The sequence below is a fragment of the Cynocephalus volans genome, chromosome 15 (assembly GCF_027409185.1).
Source record: "Cynocephalus volans isolate mCynVol1 chromosome 15, mCynVol1.pri, whole genome shotgun sequence".
NCBI lineage: Eukaryota > Metazoa > Chordata > Mammalia > Dermoptera > Cynocephalidae > Cynocephalus > Cynocephalus volans.
The window spans coordinates 27,307,883-27,330,207 of NC_084474.1; the positions used below are offsets into that span (position 1 = coordinate 27,307,883).

The 22,325-nt window shown below is 35.9% G+C and overlaps 1 protein-coding gene across 2 annotated transcripts in view; it reads right to left on the minus strand.

The window, feature by feature from the left end:
* Positions 1-22,325, minus strand: part of NCOA2 (nuclear receptor coactivator 2) — a 271,528-nt gene that overhangs the window by 200,278 nt on the left and 48,925 nt on the right. The gene's annotated exons all lie outside the window — the stretch shown is intronic.

Here is a 22,325-nt window from a genome sequence, read left to right on the forward strand (position 1 = left end):
TCAAGGCATTTTGTTTGTTGACTTACTGGAGGGCCCAAGACTGATAACATCTGCTTATTATGAGAGTGTTTTGAGAAAGTTAGTCAAAGCTTTAGCAGAAAAACACCTGGGAAAGCTTCACCACAGAGTCCTTCTCCTTCATAACAATGACAATGCCCCTGCTCATTCTTTTCATCAAACAAAGGAAATTTTGCGAGAGTTTTGAGGGGAGATCATTAGGCATCCAACTCACAGCCTGGATTTGGCTCCTTCTGACTTTTTTGTTTCCAAATCTTAAAAAATCTTTAAAAGGCACATATTTTTCTTCAGTTAATAAGATAAAAAGGCCTACATTGACATGGTTAAATTCCCAGGACCCTCAGTTCTTTAGGGATGAACTAAGTGGCTAGCATCATCACTTACAAAAGCGTCTTGAACTTGATGGAGTTTATGTTGAGAAATAAAGTTTATATTTTTAATTTTTATCTTTTAATTCCATTTTTCCACGAACTATCTGAAGTCCTCTTGCATTTCACAGAATTTGTTTTAAAGATGTTTTTATACTTGTACTTCTGGGTTGTACAAAGTCTAGATAGCATCTTCTGTCATACATGAGTTACATTATGTCATTAAGACTTCTATCAGGTACTTTCTTGACTTTAATGAGAGGTGAACAAATATTCCATCATTACTGGAGCACTTGGACTGCCAATTACTGAGTCAGATTTAACTAATACATAAACTACTCAGACTATGCTAAACACTTCGGGAGGCTGCATCAAATTTTCCAAACTGCTAGTCAGTACTTATTGAGTCCACTGAGTATAGAAACTTGGCACACTCATCAATGATAAAACATAATCCCTGCCCTCAGAGAGTTTACCATCTACACGAAACAAACAAAAAAGAAATTTAAGAAAATATAATTTTTTTAGTATAACAGTTAGCTAAATATGGTTATACAGGGTGGTTGGTGGACAAATAATGTTAATTAAAAAGCTTCGAGTCAGTGAGTTTTGCTATGTTTAAAAAACATAAAAGAATTTAGTGAGTGACTAACAGATGAGAGGTAGTAATAAATCACAATTTGGATACTGAACGTAGCAACAGTGAGAAAGCACATCAATGTAGGATGAAACACAAGTAATTTTCACAGTGAAAAGCAAAATTACCTGGGGTAGAAAAAGAATTAAAATTAGCGAATTTCAAAAAGGCTATTAATGATAAGGTGATAACAGCCTAATCAGGGAATTTAACAAAAATTTTAAATGATTACTTGATACATTAAATCCTTTGCTAATTATTCAACCTAGGAAGGAAAAAAATCATTGCCTGGGGATACTTAATTTATTACCTCGGCCAAGTTTCTACAAACAATGGGTAAATCAGATTGCTGATTATATGGTTATAACATTGTCTCACAAATATTATCTACCAAACTATCTTTAACCTTTCTCTCACTTGGCATGAGCCTATGAGTTTAATTTTCAGGTTTTCTAGGAAAAAAAATTTTTTTAAAAAAATGGATCCAAAAGAGGGGTCCAAAATTTAAATAATAATACGTATATGTACACACAACTATTCAGTATTATACAGGAAGTTAATGTAGTATTTCCTGGGCAATCCTGATCTTTAGTGGGGATGAACATACTTCCTTGAGCAGTCTAGAGTCTCAATTCATAGACCCAGCCCTGACCCAACTTCCATGACTGGTCCAAACACAATCCTAACTAGCTCTGTCACTAGTTTTTCTCTCCCTCCCCAAATCTGTCTTAAATAATAAAGGATTCCAATTTTCAAGTTTGACATGTATATGCCTAGGAAACACATTCTTAGGACAAAATACACCAATGTATTGGTAGCTGGTGATTATTCTAACTCAAATGTCTCTTATTTTCCGTCTTATCAATATATGCTATCTAACTCCAAAATGATATGGTGAGGTTTATCTTGTCAATTTGTGTCCAAAATCTATTGCAAACTTTTGTTCATTCATTCACTCATTCCCTACAAAGTCATTAAGCACCAGGTGCCAGAGGGTATAAAAAAGTTGCATTAATATTATCTTTACTCACATAGGACGTTCTCTATAGATCAACAATCTTTAAAAGAAAATCAATACTCTTTCTTACTCATTCCCAGAAGATTTTGCTGTCCCTGGAACTTGCTCCATAGAGATGTTTGGTCTTCTGTTTCCAAACTTGGATTCATATCTGAAGCAACTCTTTCAAATGAAGTCAGTTCTATCTTTCTCCCTTTTATAAAATTATCATTCACTCTGTTCTTTTTAAATTTTTCTCTTTAAGATGATAAAATAAGTAAATGTTCATTGTGGAAAATTTTGAAGATAAAAAAAGGGGGAAATGTTCACCACCATCACTCTCCACCACGTTAATATTTCTAGTAATATTTTTCTTTATTTCTTCCTGATGTTCTTCTATCCATAGCTTTAAACATGAGTGAATAATTCTATATAACAATATACTACTCAGCTATTCTCCCTTACCATTACTGTTGTTGCTATCATAACAACATGTCATCCTTTACCTAACCATTTCTTCCCTGTTAAACAGGACTATTTCTACTGTTTACAGAAAATGTATAATGGAAATCTTTGTACACAAATCTTCATCTGGATACATGATTATTTTTTCCTAGGCATTCCTAGGTCAGAAGTTGTGATCAACTGTAAGGCTTCTGATATATAAAGCCAAAGTGACTGTCAGAAAAGTAACACCAATTTACAAAGAGTAGTTCCTGAAAATGTGCTTTTAATCACAACCTAATTAACAAAGGGCAGTCTCTACTTTTTACTTACTTGATAAGTAGAAAATGGCATCTTAATGGCAGTTTTTACTTCTATGTTATATTCAAGAACCTAGTCTATTCTTTACGGAGGGTAAAATGAGACTTGGCTTTCCCCCAGAATCTTTGACATGGGTGGCCCATTAACTTGGCCCGGCATTCTGGTCTTTCTGGCCAAAGCTTCCTCACCTCTACCTCATCACCTCGTAAGTGGAGGCCATTGCCACCAACATTCTAAGCAGCTGACAGGTCCCCTTGGGACATGCCTACCATAATAGTAGCAGAGACAGCTCAAATGGAGCCACCAGGAAACCAGCCTGTGTTACTCCTCACCTCCCATAACTGGCAAGACAAGCTTAAAACCCTGGGTTAAGGTTTAACAGACCTCCACCGAAACTCCTATAGCTCTTAATAATACTTTTCTCAGTTCTTCCTAGTATACATGATACAGTTCAATGTAGTACTATTTTCAAAGTAGCCTGGTATTTATAATACAAGTTGTGTCCTTGTATAGCACACATGCTCTTACCCTTAATAATTGTTACTGCTAGATACATGAGTCTGTGTATATATCTAATAAAGTACACATATTCTTACCCTTATTACTTAAGGTCTCCCACATACATATGAAAGTTTAAAATAGTGACAGCAATAAAATTAATACAAATAAACCCATGGAAAACTGGCCTTTCTGCTTTACACACATACAGACACATATGGCCAGCTATGATTCCTAAAATTATATATAGAACTTAAAGTATTTTGGAGAACATGTCTTTTATAAAATATGTAACAAGGAATGTTCACATGAGAAAAACTGATGCCAAGTTTTTAATTTCTTATGTTACTTATATATGATGAATCATGAAGATTATTGGTCACAGCCTCCAGTGATCCAGTGTCGAAGATTTTAAGCCCAAAGCCAGTACAGTGCACTTGTCCATTATGCAGATTCCCTCCTAACTTGCTGGCAGCTCTAAGCCATTTTCCCAATCCTCATGACCGTCCAGATGCATAAAACGTGGAATGAAATAGGTGATGAGATATTTAGGTCTCAATGGTTTTAGACTTTAAGGTAAGTTCATTGGCAATGGTCCCTAAATTCAACACTGATGTCTCCTTAAAAAACAAAAGGCCTCAGCTACCTTACCGTGGTTCTAATAAATAACTTATTCACTGGGTCTCTCTAGAGACCGCACTTAGGGCAATCAGTAACTCACTCATTCCTGTCCTGATAGCCCTTGACCAGCAACTAACCCACTTCACTGCCTTTGCTTGAGCTTTCCTTGCCTAACTTCAAAGTTTTCCATTCCTATTACAAGATTACATATATTCTTGAAGTTTGCTCAAGGACATTAATATATTCTGCTCCTGTCATCTCTTTTCTTACAACATAGACACACATGAACAATCTTCAAATGAGCAACAATCTTGCCTTACAGTCATTTGCATTTTGAATAATGGTATTATTCAAGGAATATATCTGAAATAAATTCAGTAAAATATGCCTGGTAATAGATTAGTCAACAGAAAGCAAGACTGTAGTATGTATCCTCTCCTCATAAATGCATATCTACTACATTTATACATTTGTGAGAAGGCCTGAAATTTTTACAAAATCCATATTATAATCCATTCAAATATTATCCACAGGATATCCCAAAGCTTGCTAAATACCAAAACTGCTTTAACTGACTATTTAAGCAACTCTTCAACCCATCCTCTATAATTTAAAAAAAAATTGGTGGCATAAACCATGACACTGACAAAGTCAATTCAGTTAAAAGCCAACCAGTTAAACAAAGCAGCAGTACAATCTCACAATATGACTGTCTTCACAACTAACCAAAACACTCCAACTAAAACAAAATCTACTTAACAGTGGAAAGAAATTGACCCTGGATTTCCAAAGTGGTTTTTAATCTTACTAGAGAAAGCAATCACACCATGAGCACTGATGTATTAAGAGAGTTTAGAAAACAGAATGAAGAGATAGGTACATAGACAGATACATATGCATAGATAGGTTTTTAAAGCTACTTTACCTACCAAGTGCTTCCAACAATCCCCAGTCCTTTGGGAAGCAGCATTTTAATGAACCAACTACATGCATCCCAGAGGCTCAACTCACATTTCCTGATCTCTATGACAAAGATTGTCATTAACCCAGCAAGATCACCAGGAATGCAGTACCAGTGTGGCCACACTTAAATAAACCTTTCATCTACTTTGAGCAAAACAAAAACACTGTAAAACTGGTATGGCAAGTTATACAACTTAGCACTATTATACATTAGTTTCAGATGAGACCGCCTGACTAATCAGCGTACCTGAGACATACACAGAAAGTCGAAAATGTGTCACTTGCACCGAACTTGGAAAAACAAGGACTAAACAATTCAACAATTTTTAGCAGAATAACTGACTATGAGATTATATAAACCATCTAACAAATAAAATCCTACAAAAAGTCCCATAGATTATATGGGGCTGCTATATCTTTATGAAAAAAAACCTTGATTTTCCAGTTATAAAGGTCTTTAAAGAATTCTTTCACAAGACAATTTGTACGTTTCTTTACTGTAAGCTTGTGTGACATTCCTGAACAGAAATTTTCTTATCCTCTCCAAGTCTCTTTTGTGGACATTTATAAATTTGATTCCTTGAATAAAGATCTTTACCATCTTTAATTCCTTAAATAAATTTCCTTGAATAAAATTCCAAACTAAACAAGTGGTTTCTAGAGCACTGAGTTTGTCCTTATTAGAGTAAGAACTTTGTTAATATCAGTGATTAAAACAAGCAATCAAGGTTTACTTATAAAAACAGGGATTAGCTCAGCAATGTTCAAGACCATGTACACACCTATTAATCTCAATACAGGAATAAGAATATATTTTTCACATTAAATATTTTTTTATTTAAAAACATAACTTTTATTTTGCATTTCCCTGATATAAACAGAGATGCCCTACCAGAATAATTAAAATTTAAAAAGGGGAAAAAATAGGACTGACAATACTAACAGGTAATGAGGATGTGGAGCAAGCAGAACCCCTTAACGTGTGACTGATGGCAGTGTAAACTGGTACGACCACTTGAAAAACTGTTTGGTAGTACCTACTAAAGAATATACATTATTCTCAAGACCCAGCAATTTTGCTTTTGGGTATATACCCAAGAGAAAAGAGGGCTTATGTCCACCAAAAACATATATAGAAATGTTAATAGTGATTTTATTCATAACAGCCAAAACTGGAAATGACAAAAATGTCCATTAACAGAATGAATAAGTAAATTTTAATATATTCATATAATGAAACACTACACAGCAATGAAAAAGGAGAAACTAATGCTATACACTATGCCTGAATGAATCTTGCAGATGTAATGCTGAATAAAAGAAGCCTGACCCAAAAGAGTACATTCTATATATAATTCATTTTTATGAAGTTCACAAACAGGTAAAACTAATCTATGGGGTACAGAAATCTATCTATGAAGAAAAAGGTCACAATAGTGGTTGTCCCTAGGGAGACACTAATGGGAAGGGGTACATGAGGGAGACTTCTGGGGTGCTGGAAATGTCCTATGCATCAATCTGGGTAGTATTTACAAAGGTATATAAATATTTACAAATACAGAAAAACTAATCTGAGTTACATTGCATCCTACCATTCACTAGCTTCCTGCCCTTCAGTAAATCATTTAACCTGTATAAACCTGACTTTTTTCCTGTACAAGGTGGGGATAATGTCTTTGACACAGGGTTAATACTAAGACTATAAAACACTCAAAAATGGTAACTGTTACTATTATTACCTGTTTTCTTATTTGCATCAAACAAAGAACATGGTGAAAAGACTGATGAATGCCAATAGTAAAAAGCAACAGCTGACAGTCATGGAAAAAAATCAGATACAAGAAATTAAAATTTGGAAAAGTCTGATTACATAGTATGAAAGAAAACGCTGAACACGACAAAAATTTATGTGCATAATACTGAGTCACAAGAAAAGGATATATTATATTTATGTAACCTTAAAAGGCATAAATGTGCCTAAAACACTTAGAAAAGATTTCTGGTTAAAAATCCGGCTTTTTTTTCATAAAAGCAATTCTAACACCCGAGAGTTGGTTATCTTTAGTTATCTGGAAAAAGCAGTTATGCAAAGCAAACAGATAAGAAATTACTGTATCAATTTTTCTCTCCTAAATAAAAACTTTAACTAATTTGTTTTAAAGCCTCTCGTACTCCCATTTACTCAAGAACAGTCAGCAAAGAAAGTAGTTCTAACATGAAGGGGGAGATTTATTTACATCCTGAAATGCTCACAGGACAGCTTTTAATTATAAAAAGCAAACTCTGTTTACATTATAACTTCAGCAAATATATTCTATTTTTAACATATTATTTGTTGGATTTTCTCTTTCAACAATGGTTAAAAGTAAAATTATCATCTATTAGTCATTTCTGCACACAGAAACAATCGCATAAAGCTTTCTTACTAAAACAAAACACAGAGTTCTAACATTTACTGACCAATGTAGTGCCAGAAAGCTAAATTAAAGTAAAAAGTTTAAAATAACCTAACACAATAGAGTATGATACATATAAGCACAAAAGGTCATTTTGAATTTTTACTAGTTTTTATGTGTCTTTGAATTTATTCTACTTCAAAATTCTAGCTTGCTCAGATATAAATGCTACTAAATATTTAAAACTAACTTGAAAAACTACTACAACTGTATAAATTACAGAGATGTTTCCCTTTTTACAGTTCTCTTCAGCTCAATAAGAATTCATAGTTAAAAGTAACAGAGATATTGATTCCTCAAGCAACAATGGCTAAAAGTAAAGCTATGTATTAATTTGTGTCAAACATTTTAAAAGAATAACATTTTGATGCTATTTTATATCTACATTTTTTCTGGCATTAAACTGTATACTACCATAGAAATCAAAATAAAGTCAGACTTTTAGCCAAATTCATTTTAGGCAAAACTTTATTTTCATTTAAGCTTTATCTTTAAATGCTTACATTTAAATTTTTATAGCAAAATCTCATAGTTGGTGAAGCAGCAATCAAATATATTGTGAACAAAATAAAATCATTAAGATGTTACAGTCCCAGCAAAGGCAGCATGAAAAAATGCAGTTTACACACACACACTAGTGTTAAACAGTAAGTCATGACCTACATCAAGACACGAACAGAGATACTGAAAACGTCAGAATGCAAAACCCCCCTTGAAGTCAACAGGATTTTATTTTATATTCATATTACATGGACTCCCTTATTAAGATTTCCAAAACAATACTTACGAAAAGCAGTCACTGTATGATGACAGAAGCCATTTTAAGACTTGTAAATCAACTATTTTACTAAAAACACAAGTATGTAGTAAACAGTAACTGGAATTAGAAGGGGTTGGGGAAGAAGCCAACAAAATTGCTTGTAGCTAAAACTGGACAAAGTAAATACTTTAAATTTTTTAAATCTCTAGGAATTTTTTAAAAAGGCAAGTCAATTTTTTCAGTTGAAAAATGACTACACTTGTGTTTGAGCAGAGAATATCTGTGCCAAGTTTAACCCACCATGAATTAAAATGGCTACATTTGAAAGCAAGTTTAAAACTATGCTTAATAATTAAAAGAAAGCCACTACATTTGGATAGGTTCCACGATACTACAATGTATTATAATATGACTATATTTCTGAGTCTACTTCAAGAATGTTGGTCTACAATGTTTCCCCCAACTTATTCCTAATTCTAAATAGAAAAATGGGTCTTTTTCTGCAGAAGTTGACAGAAAAATCCCTTTAACTACTTCAGTCATAAGTTTTGTTGTTGTTGTTGTTGTTTAGCGGGGGAGCAGAGCCTTTTTTTTAAAGACACTTTATAATGTGTATGAATGTAAGGTGTCTTACAATTTAAATAGAATTTAACAGCAAATTTTGATGCTTATATCAAATTTTTTCCCAGTTAAAATAACTCACAAGTGACCAAACACTTGCTTTCTTACCCTGACTACTCTAAGCCTATTTAATCGTTAAAGATCAAACTCCAGGAGTCCACAGTTCAGAGAAACACATGTTTTTACGAAAGCTGGGATGTGGTTGCTTAATACAGAGAGGAGTAAAAGCACTGAAGTCATCACACAGTGCAGACAGGGAATAAATTATTTCTGTCCACAGAATACAGTGCCTACACTTTACAGTCATTAACTCAAGTTATCTGAGCAGGCCTGAAAGGTAAATATTATTACCTCCATTTTTCAAAGAAACTGAGAAAACAGAGTTGAAGTAACTTGCCTAGGGTCTTCCTGCTATAGGCAAAGTAAGTCTTCAAACCTAAGGTTTCATATTCCAAATTCCATTCTCTTTTCACCCCACCTTCACCCACCCCAATATTTGGTTGCAGCATTTATCAAAGAGCTGCTGGACCGGTCTTTTCCAACTGCTTGTAGGGCACATTCAAAGACTGGACTTTTTTATTGGCGGACTTGAATGAATCAAAAAACTCAAATCTAAACTGAACCAAGTCCAGAATAGTCAGAAGCATTCATTACTACAACGATGCATACCTCAGGGTGTGGTGCCATCATATCACCCTGCAGCTGCAGCAGTCCAGACCCCTGTCAGCTCTGCACTGCTATCAGAATAGAAAGGTTTCCTGAGCTCTGCCAGCATCAGGCAGTCCTGAGCACTGGCCTGAGAGATTAAGCCTCTTACTCAGTAACAGCAGTCACTCCCTTGGCTCCACCACCACCGTGAATAACCGCACTGTTAGATTCTCTTTCAGACACTGCTAGACACCATGAATACCCATCAGCCGCAAAAAGTGTACACAAACTTTCAAAATTTCACAGGGTTTGCAGTTTACCAGCATGCCAAGGCATGGAAGTTTAAGAACCACTGGCCTAGGTGCATCTGTGGACGCACCCAACAAAGCCAGTACACACTGATGGCACTTGTCAATGTAACAGTCCTGAAAGCCATCCAGGACCCTCCACAACTTGCTCTAGCCAAGATTCCTCACCCAGGCTGTTTCACGACAACACAATGCTCGCCTGAGCAATATGGCATACCTATTTTCTAAAACTGGGTATTACTGGCCAGTTACACTGTCATGCAATAAATGCTTTGCACATAAAATATGCTTACTAATTGTTCATTTCCCTCCTTCCTTTTGCCATTTCCTCTACTTCATGTCAATCTTCTCTTTTTGTTTCTGCTGCTACTACCTAGTCCAGGTCTCTATGCTTTCGTCCTTTAATAGCCTTTTAGCTAACTAGTCTCTCTTATCTATACCATTCATTCTACACATTGCTGCCTAACTTATCTTTAAAATAGCTTTTGTCACATCAAACTCTACTCAAAACTCTTTCAATGGCTCTACATTGTGAACGGAATTCTTAATACCTCTGCCTAACTTTTAAGGCCCACTGTGTATCCTCATTTATTTATCCAAGCTAATGTCCTACTTCAGGTGGACACCAAAGAACCAAATCAGCCTCTAATTAAACAATCACAAATCAGACCAAGTCAGTCCTTGTGTTTCCTAACGCATTTGTCGGCTTGGCCTCTGATGGTGTCACCACAGTCATTCCCACACCTGAAAACTTTCAACAGTTCCCCATTCCTTGTGTAATTAACTTCAAACTCTTTAACATGACATCCAAAATTCTCCATAACCTGGCCCCAAACTATCATTGCTGCCTTATTCTTAGGACCAGCATGCATCCCATTCTCTGATGACACTGAGTTCTTTGCCTTTCCTAGCAGAGACTTGCCATGTGCTCACCCTGGATCTACATCCCCATTATCTCTACTGATTAGCATACTTCCCATCTTTCAAAGTTCTGCTCCTACTTCTTTCAGGAACCTCACCTGATCTCACCTCTGAGAATCAGACTTCTCTATGTTTCCACAAAACGTTCTTTATACTGCTTATCAGACTCTGTTTTGTATTTTTGTTATATTGGTCCACGCATCTGATCTTGCCTATTCACAAATGAATCTCTTACGCACGGGAGGTTCTGGCTTGATCTTTACATCAATCCTAAACTCATAACACAGTCCCTTCCTTGAAATACAAGATACAATAAATACCAGTTATAATAAATAAATAAATGGAATGCATCTACCTCTTTGACAGAAGCCATCAAATAATCTACCCGGTATACTCTATCTAGTGAGAAATAAAATATAAGCAAAATGACAAAACTTGGATTATCAAAAAGTAGAGACTGAAAAAAAAAAATTGAGCCTGTTAATGGCACTGAGTAATATTCATTCTGCTCCAGTCAGATCAATTATCTCTACCTACCTAAACCATGATGGTTTTCTCAGTTGCCCTAGATATGTTCCACTTATTCCCGTTCTCATGATCTCTGTTCACACTTTCTCCCCATACTTGCTTTCGCCTTTCTTCAACTTCCACAATAACCTTTTTCTGAATTGATTTAAAAAAATCCACGCAGACACTGCAATGTCAGTTATCTAGAAAGCAGGGCTGGCTGACTGCGCAACCATGGTAGAGACAGCTGCTACCAGTAAGTCTGTTTGTCAATTGAAGCAATACACTAAGACAGCTGAACAGACTACACCAAATCTGAAAGGCTTGGGTATTTTGTTTTCTAATTGTGGTAAAAAACACAGAACATAAGCCATTTTTAAATGTACATTCAGCACGGTTAAGTACATTCGTGCTGTTGTGCAACCAATCTCCAGAACTGTTTTCCATCTTGCAAAACCAAAGCTCTAAACAGCTTCCCATTCCCTCCTGCCCCCTGCCCCTCTGGCAACCACCATTCTACTTTCTGTCTCGATGAATTTAGTCTAATCAAAGAGTAGAATATACAATATTTGTCTTTCTGTGACTGGCTTATTTCACTTAGCCAGTTCACCCATGTTGTAATGTGTGTAAGAATCTCCTTCCTTTTTAAGGCTGATAATGCCCCACTACATGTACATACCACATTCTGCTCATCCATTCATCCCTCGTGAACACCTGAGCTGCTTCCACCTTTTGGCTATTGTGAACACAGGTGTACCACTGGAGGATTTGTTTTGAGGTAACTCAAAAGTCACTCTGGAGGGGCTGTGTGAAGAAGAGAGAGGACAAGGGCACCTCTAAAGGAAAGAAAATCAACTACCAGGGCAGTTGAAAATGAGAGACAACAAGTGCCTGTAACATGTATCATCTGATAGAGACAGATTTACATGTACAAAGATGACATAGACCAGGAGCCACTCAGAAAATAGACTCATGCTAACGAGAACTCTAATATTTTTGAATACCTGGTATGGACTGAATATAGAGTAATGCCTATGAGCGTGTACACACATGTAAATACACACATTCATTCATTCATTCTCTGTCTCTCTCTCATACTGGCCTCCCTGACACTGCTTAGGAGAATCACCAATCACAATCAAATAAAAAAAAGTCCCTGCTATTGCTTGTCCTGGAGCATGTTAGAAAAGCTATCCTTGAGAAAAGCAGCTCTTTCAGCACTGGCACTTGCGATGTTCAATTTGGGGTTCATATTTTCTATCAGGCAACAGTGCCCTCTTCCTTTCTTGCCTATGCCCAGTTTCTCTCATGAATTTGAACACAGGTCTCATTCTTAGCCCCAGCTCTGAAGGTTGAGAGGGCAGAATTTGTTCTGGATACAGAAAAGTCTCTACTGCAGAATGAGGACTTGAGAAGGGCTGTCCACAAAGCCAGATCAGGGTCACTCACAGCCAAACATCAAGAAAAGCAAGACTATGATAAGTAACTCCTGTCAACACATCCCTCCCAGAGTTCCCTGTCTGGTCAGAGAGAGGTTTGGGAGGAAGGGATTTGACAAAGGAAAGAATGTGGACTCAACTTTCCAAGAGAGATCTTTCTGGATAGGCGGCAAAGGACAGTGGTTAAGATAAAAGATGCGTGGAGGCAGACTGCTGAAATTCGAACAGTGCCTCTCTGCACACTAGCTGTGGGACCTTAGGCAAGCTACCTAACCTCTGTGTGCCATCTGTAAAATAGGGAAAATAATCATACCCACTTCATGGTGTTACTATCAGGTTTTAAGTCAGTGACTTAATAATAGTAAAGCACTTAGAGCAATGTCTCGCCCACGGTAAGCACAATGCAAGTTTCTGTAAAAGAAATAAATGGGTAGTTTAAGTTCTGTAAAAATGGCCAACCCTACAAAAAGGCACCATCCAGGCAGTCCTGGGACCTCAACCAATTTTTAAATGTGTTCAGTGCTCAATATACTCATGCATAACCACAGCTTTAATTATCCATAACTAAAAAGTCAGTAAAACTGTCTTGCAATGATATAGGCCCAGAAAAAAAGTGCCTTAACTGCTTTGTTAATTACTAAAGAATTTTGTTTTAACAAAGGTAAGAAAACAGATATTACTCATGAATGCTTCTATTTAGTACTTTTTTGAAATGTTGCTAGGATTTGAAGTACTTTTAAAAGTTTGTTGTTATACTTACTACAAAACTCAATAAAATACCTAATACTTTACATGAAATGGTATCATATGCATAAGTAATTATTTAGCCAACCAACCATTTCTAAATGATTGAGCTGTTTTGACAAATAAATAACATTAAATTAACTTCCTTGTAGTCTTAAAATACAAAATATCTGGATTTTTTTTAAAGTAACCACACCAATGCAGTCAATTTCAGGATCTGGAAAAATTAATGGAATAGAAAACAAAACAGAAAAAAACCTAAAACCTTCAGGACTTGTAGAAGAAAATCAAAGCTTCTCTTACTAATTAGCTTTTGCAAGTCTATTTTGAAGTTTTCAGAAAATTCAAAATAATTCTTAATTTATTCCCTTCACTTAGAACATAAAAATGTTTTGTATTCTTCCTAATGTTTATACCAATTCATATAAAATTACTTTCATGTTAAGGCACTTTTAGTTTAATACTGCATTACCATTACTTTGAAGGAAACCAAAATAATTTAGCTTCTTTCTCTGATTCTACACCTACAAACACATTTTTCATTTGATCATCCTAATACTACCTAACACGCTCGCCACAGATTCTCATATGCTGAATTCCTGCCAACTTTGACATTCTGGAAGGAACTGTGGGTGTGCCAGAACACACATTATAATATTGATACATTATTATTTTATTCCATTTGGTGTTTTTAAAAGAAGGTTTTTCCCTAGCCCACAACTTAGGTACTTTCTCCTTTTGCAATTAAAAACACACACACACCCCGATATAGCTAGAATATCTCTACTGGAATATTTTTTAGCCAAGCAGCAGAATTTATGTAGGGTGGATTCCAAAAATGCTGTTTAACACATACAAAATATAAATGATGCCACTAGACAGACTACATGAAGATAGTATTTCAGCAATAACAGCCAATAAGCTATTAACCATTAACTTATATTCTATTTCACTACAGGCACTAAGCAGGAGAGATAAATATTTAGTACCCTCTTATGGTCAATAAATTTGAATTATTTCAACAGTCACTGCAAATACATTAGCAAGTGCCTACAGTTATAACTCTATCGGTTAGTAAACAACTTTCAAGGGAAAAAGTCACTAGTAGAACTGAATTTTATTCAATGCCTTAGATCAAACATTCCTTTAAAATTTATGTTTTTATAAATGAAATCAGTGTTAAATTTCTACTTATGCCTTTTCTGGTCTCAAGTTCCGTTCTGTCATACATAACATCCTTCCTAGAATGTCACAAAAAAACTAAAATAATGGATGAAACTTTCCATACCATTACCATTTCAAAGGTGATCCGAAACCCATGTAACTAGCGATGATTTGCAGTATTTTAATATGGATGACCAACTTAAAATTCTAGGGGCAAAAAGATCCCTATCTTCTCTTTCATTAAGAATCTGAGTCCTACTTGAAGATTTCATTCTAATTCAGAGTTAAAGAAAAGCAGTAGAGATGACATTCAACAGGAGTTCAATGGGAGAATACAACCTTTCTAGAAAAATGTTTTTCAAACATCCATTTCGGGTTGACTATTTGGAATTGGGACACTCTCTCATAGAACTATGCTATAAATGGTTATTAGGTTGCCCCAGACCAGCAATAAAATCCATATATTCTATGTGTATAGCACTAGAGTATACTTACGGTTCTGCAAAAGCCAACCAGCATGAGTAAAAACATTTCCATGGGAAAACCCAGAATCTCAATTAGGGGTGTCAGGAATCCATCTACCCTCCACCTTGCTGCAATTGGGACAGTGTCTCTGCTGAATGAGGTAGGGTTCCATCCAGCCAGAAGGGAGGCACACTTGGGATGCAGGAAATGTTGTAGGGAGAGGTTACACGGCAGGGAGAGATGGGGAAGGTCTGAGAATGGCTGAAGACCAGGATGGGGACTGGAAGTTTGAGGGTAGTACTGAGCTTGAGAAGACAGCCATGGGTGAGGAACAGTGAGTGCCGGGGCCTCAGCTGGCAGAGCTGAACCAGTGCAGGGCCAGCCTTCTGCCTCTCTTTCAACTCACCTCCCTTGCTACTCTGCCCAGGACTTCACTCCTCCTCTGGCCCACTGCAAAATAGAACACAGCCTCTCTTATGCCTCCATTAGTTTAGTGACAAACCCTCTAGATCTCTAACGATTTTTACTGCTAACAACAACAGTAACAGAATATTGGGCCCTCTCATGGACTGATTAATAGTGAGTCGTTTTTTGGAGAAAAACAAGACTCCATTCCAGGATCTGGGATAAGCTGCGGAGTGGAGGAGACAGATAGATGACTTCTTTCAAGAACAGGGCAGGGATAAAAGCAGGACCGAGGGGAGGAAAGGTTCCAAAAGCAGGAGACAGAATGGGAAAAACCTCCCAGCTACAGTAACCATCTTACCAAAAAAGTGAGGATTGTGTAAATCAAAGCCTGCTTATTAACAAACTTCAAGCATTCAAAAGACAAAAGATAGTTCTAAATTATATTACAAAAATAAACAAACAACTGTCTCAAAAAGGCAGTTAATTTATTTGATGTAAGATGTGGAGTTAATGTTAACATACTCTTCAACTGCTGATGCCAAAACCGCAGTTTTGTAGCAAATTACAGCGGCCAAAATAACCCGAGTAATTTAATATGCAAGTTATTCAATCACACCTGGAAACATTTAAGACTTCCATGCCATATATGTGAATAGTTAGGAAGCAGGGGCTGTATATTAACTACATCTGAAAAATTAAATTATTATTTCATATAACTCCAAAGGATCACAATAATGCAATATGGTTACTTCCCAGGGGCACACTGGCACTGTGTGACATACCGGTACAGGGATAATCGCCCACAAGACCATTACAGGCAATTTTTTTTCTAAAAATTTGTAAACGTGCCACACAAGACTTAGAAAGTTTTTCTCTGGTCAGAGTTGTCTTCAATTTAGAAATGTACTTTTTCAACCAGATAAAATTTCAAAGTATTTTTAAAGAAGTATACTTGGTGTAATTTTTTTCTAGAGGATTAAGAGCATATCCACCCAACTACTGACCCAATGTGTACTACCTTCTCTCTTTACAAGGGGGGAGAAGGCTACAAAAACAATTAGCAGCAACAAAACCTTGACTTCTAGAAATATATATAATGCTTGGACCCATTCCAAGTACCTTGTAAAATCCTATTAAAATGATGAATCACCCATAATTTAAATATGTTTTAGCTATAAAATCCTAAATGCAGCACAAGCATTAAATCTTTCTTGCCAACTTATTTTGCCTAGTATTTTCTACTACTGCTCTCCAAATCACAGATTTTTTAAAATTGAACATGACTTGAAAGAACATCTAGTAGTCCAGCACCCTCAAAATTTTTAGTAATTAAGACAAAAAGATGCCATGTAATTTGCCTAAGGTAAAACAATGCCAAAGGATAGAGAGAAAAGTGACTCCAAGTTCATGTGGCCAACTAGTAGAAGCAGATCTGAAGCCAAAGACAGTGAGGACACCAGGGTTCCATGTCCAATCATCTCCCCGCCACACCAAAGTGCAGCTGCCACCCAATCCCCACTTCTCGTGTCCAAACACAAAGAACTGCAGAGCTTGCTGTTTTCTCATGAAATGATCCTTCCCTTATGAGGGAGGAGTTAGCTTTACTACATGGAATAGAATCTACAGTATTGTCTACTACTACTCTAATAAAGAAATAATCAGCTTGCTGGTGTTCATAACCAGAACTTACATGGGTTTCTTGTGATGTTTTGAGATGTATAGAAATCTACAAACAGAATCCTACCTCTAAGTGTTTAACAGTAAAATATTTCATCACCAGTAGAACATTTTCACATGGATCTCCTTCTTCAAAGCTGCAAAAGCCTCTGCTTTTCTGGCCCTGCACTGGCCAAGCCAATGAACCTGCCATTCTGACCTGTGCAATGGCTTTTTAATAACTGTTTACAGCTACTGGGTGTAAATATCAAGGTGCTTGCTAAACATTAATTACTCCTTCTCGCAACATCCCTATTGACAGAAATAAGCAAATCGAGACACAGATTAAGGCCTGTGTCTGCACTGAGCACAGTACTTTTATATCTGCTAAAGCTTAAATTCCTGATTTTTATTAAAATGATTATCAATCTGAACTTCGGCTGCCTGCCTTTTTCCTTTAAAAAGATAAACATTATCATAAATTATTTTCTTTTACAAAATAAGGAACATTGTTTATCACACATATCCAAAGGCCCACTGGAGAGGAAGTTCTAGGAGGCAGCTTCTGGGTCTCTATCATTCTCCACTGCATTGCTGGTATTGGCCACACAGATGATATCAAAAACTCAAAAAATATCTGTGAAAAACAGGTAGGGAGGAGTGGAAGTTGCTGAACCAAGACTAGGCTAACAAGTCCATCTCTACACTCAAGCTGTTAGGTTGATTAGAAACCTTATATAAATGGTAGCCAATTACTGCTTAATAAAGTTTCCATGTGCATCAGTTCCCTATATCCCCCAATTTTTTATCATGATGGAATTTCTTAAATTTGGTTTGCCTACAAACTAATGGACAAGTTAATCATGACTTTTTAACTACAAAGGCATTACTTTAATAACTGCCAATACCATCAGTGTAAAACATACTGGCAGAGTCACATTAAATTGGCCTAAAATGGTTTTCTTCAATGTGAATAAAATGTAATCTGTTCTCTTTGAATCTTCTTCATTCTACAGATTAAGGAACAAAGATAGTGGGATTTACTTCTTATATTTACAAATCTATACTAAATTCATACACTTCACTTCTATCTTAAAATATAAAATATTATCATTAGTTACTGAAATCTTTTACTTAAAAGGAAAAAAAAAGGGAAAAAAGATATAAACTAGCCCTGCTAAAGCAGAATCAATCAATGCTTCTCCTGTGATGTCTCCGGACTCACTTGAAGCAAAGCCTTATCATGCCATAAAGATAGCACCTGTTAGAAAGGTAGCACTAATCACCCCGGGTACATGACTTGTATACCTGCAGCTACATCTCCAGGATAGATAAATTTACTTTGTTGCTACATTGTTAATTTGCATTGGAGTAGTCAATCTTCTTAGGAAGAAAGTGTAGGAAGTTTCACTGAAGGAAACTAGAAGGAACTGTAATCATTTTAATTATCTTGAATCAATATTTCCTGTCTGTGCTAATTGCTGAAGCAATAAAAAGAAAAAACTGAGTAAGAAATAGTTCCTACCCCCTAGGAGCTTATAATCTGAGATATTTAAGCAAGTACAAGAATGGCTAAAATACAAAGCGAGATAAGAGCCCTAAAAAGAACAAAGAAAAGTGTTCTATAGGTCATAAAGCCTAGCAGAGAATATAAGACATTACCCTTGACAAACTTCCTTTCAATGGGCAGAGATCAGGGAAATGGTATTCCCTGAAGAGCAAACAGCTGATCAAAAACTTAAGAAAGCAGGAAAGCAAGAAAATATTTAAGCTGGAATGCAGGTACCATAAGGCAGTAAAGGAAAGACAAACCTAGATAGGTATATTTGGCTTTATTACGAAAGACCTAGAAAAGCTAAGCTTAGTCTTATTTTAGCAAGCTGTGGGGAGAACTAAGAAATTTGGGGCTAAAGAGTGGTACAATTTTGTGCTTTATAGAAAGATTAATCATATTTCAATATGGAAGATGAACCGGTCTCAGCCAAAAAGACAGGGAGGTGTTACAATAGTCTGGGTACAAAGTACTGGGGGTCTGAATATAGGTGGTGGCTGAAGGGATAGAAAGCGTTGTCACATACACATATAGGAGAGGGAGTGAAGGGAGAGCACAAGTAGAAGGTAAGAGAGAAAGTAGAAGGTAAGAGAGAAGCAAGGGTCAAAATGACTGATATTTTGAGCCTAGATGAGTGGAAGTGCCAATTAACAGAGACCAAGAAATCTGCAGGGAGAAGTGGTTTGTGTGGAGGAAGTAATGAGTTTCACTTTGGTTGTGCTGCACTGAAGGAGAAAACAAGATACCCAGGGACAAATGTCAAGCAAGCAGTTAGAGCTCAGAAAGATCAGGTTAGATTTATAAAATTGAAAGCTATCTATATAATACCTCAGATGATGGCATCTAAGCTTGGATGGAATAAGATCACTAATAAAAGCATACTGGCACTGAAGAGAGGAAAAAACTGCTTGTCAGGGATGGAGGAAAGAGGGAAGAAAATCTACCAACGGACACAGAGGATTGGCCAGAGACATAGAAAGCTAAAATCAAGCTCAGTTCAGTTCAACAGAAGTTCACTGAGGCCTGTTAAATATGAGTATTAATATACTGGAGGTAAGATGATGAATAACAAATAGTACAGTCCCTACTTTAAAAATGGTATGTCAAGAAAATCAAGCAAGAAAACAGCTGCAAAAAGAACTCAGGAGGACATAATTACAGCTACAGACACAGCGGAGATTTAATCAAAATAAGAATACTATGAACAACTTTACGCCAATATTTAAAAATCTATCAAAACTGCCTCAAGAGGTGCTGACCACTTAGCTCAGTTGGTTAGACCATAGTGTTCATAACACCAAGGTCAAGGATTCAGATCCTCATACAGGTCAGCAGCCAAAAAAACAAAAGCATCAAGAATAAATTAAAAACCTATAATAACCATTAAAAGTGAATTTTTACCTGAGATCCCCCAACAGATAAAATAAGCAAAACTGTATGACCATGAAATAGACATAAGTCAGAGAAGAAGAAAAAACTATTAGCAAACCAGGTACAGCAGGGAACTTCTTTAATGAATAAAAGATATTGATAACCCCACTATACACTGAGTGGTATCCAGTCACAACCAATTCTACTTCCCAAGTTTTAACTCATAAAGTGCCTCTGCAGTCAAGCCAACATTCCATCAAATCCTGAATTCTGTCTGACATTAGGGAAGATCATGTCGTTTTTTAAATGGGAAAAAAAATAGTCTAAATACCTCAAAGTTTCTTTAATATTTTATTATATATGTATCATCTGTGAATCTAATTTTCATGAAAATTATTTTCAGTCTCATACTAATTTCCATGTTACTCGCTAATATATAAGGGAGCTCTTTCATTTATGCTAAAATTGACTTTTATAAAACTCCTAGAAGCAGTCTTACCCCCTTAATTCCAGCATGATGGAATTTGAGGAATTTATCCAAGGACACATTTTAGTAACCTCAATTACATCCTCCTCCTCTTTGTCGGTATTAACAGCTCTAAAGAATAAGTATTTTGTTAGCAAACTGTTATATAACCAGACACTTCATTATTGTTATTTAACAGATCAACACATGGCATTTATCTAGTGTATGTACAAGGCATGATTTTGAAAACGGCAAGATAACATATTGTTCCCATACACTTCCAAAGAATGCCTAGCGTATTATTGGTCTTCTTAGCACAATATCTGTAGAGAATCATCTGTAATAGTTTATAGATTCTTCTCCTGATTATAACTAAATTCAGGAGTCCTCAGTTAATAGATGTAATTCATTTGATTTTTCCCTAAATATACCACTGAAAACTATCCCATGAGTTCTCTCAGTTTTTTGCTCATTCATTACTTGCAGTTAGGTTTTTTCCTGGGGTATTTCACTACTCAGAAGAACTAAAAATTGACTACAGACACCTTCTTTTATACCACTTATAAAAATGCCAAATGAAATTAATCTCAATTTGGGGATCTACAAACAACACTTTTCCCTCTAAAGAAGTGACAGCTGACAACCAATGTTTACTTACTGTTTTTAAGCCAATGTGACTCCACGAATAAACAATGTCTCCTCCATCTTGTGGTAACAAAAAATGTTATGCTTTTTTTTTTTGTCATTTTTTTCGTGACCGGCACTCAGCCAGTGAGTGCACCGGTCATTCCTATATAGGATCCGAACCCACGGCGGGAGCGTCGCTGCGCTCCCAGCGCAGCACTCTACTGAGTGCGCCACAGGCTCGGCCCAAAATGTTATGCTTTTTAAACTAGAACCTTGATAGGTTTTATAAGGTTTACATAGTTACTTTCACTTTCTCACCAACATACTCTATAATCCCCTAAAATAACTCCAGTATACCAGTCACGTTTTTCTTTTATAAAACCAGATCCAAGGATTTTTTTTATTCTAAACTCCTGAATATTGAAATATAACGATAGCTGAAACATGATTTTCTGTGTATCCTCTACAAACTTTCTTTATGATGGAGCATATACTGACAACCTCTCTTCTATAAGCATAACTGGTAGAAAGGATAATAGGTTATACATTCTAACCAACAACTCCATTACTCTACCTATTAATTTTCTCAAAGCTCTTGGGTAAACACCATTGTATCAAGTGATTGACTGTACTTCTTTGCTAATTAAGCCCATAATATTCTATTCTTTCAACAGTTTTGTCTACTTCAGATTTTAAAAGAAAATTTAGACAAAGATTCCACTTAAACATATTTCTATTTTCTCATCCCTGAGGGTGTAATTTATACATGAATATCAACCAATAGTAATAAATCTTTATTTGGGTTTTTTGACTTGAGAGGGTTAATCTCACTTCTTTTTTAACCTTTACAAGTAGCTCTCTGATTTGATTTTGATTCAATTTCTAGTTCACATATATTGCATATTAAGCTTTCTTAACTGGGCAATGCTTGATTTTTTTAAAAAAAGAAAGCTATCTTCTGTAATTATTGCTTCTTTCAATTTTTCAAGAGGTCATAAGGTATTTCTACCTATGCATGTGATGCTAGTAATTTAACACTTCATACTTTTTCCAGGATACTCAAAACAGTGTTTTAAAATAATCACTAGTATTCAACTATGTTTTTATACCCTTTTAATTAACAAATGTTTATTAAGCAATCTACTATGTTCCAGGCAAACTACTAGGTGTTTATAAGTGATCTCTTAATCTCCTTTTTAAATAAGCTGAAGCTCAGAGTGCTGTAAAAACTTGCCCAATGTCTCCAAGTCCACATGGATCAAGAGACAAAATTGAAACCCAGGTATTTCTGATGCTTAAAAATTAGGCTCTTTCACCATGCACACTGATATAAAGATAAACGAAA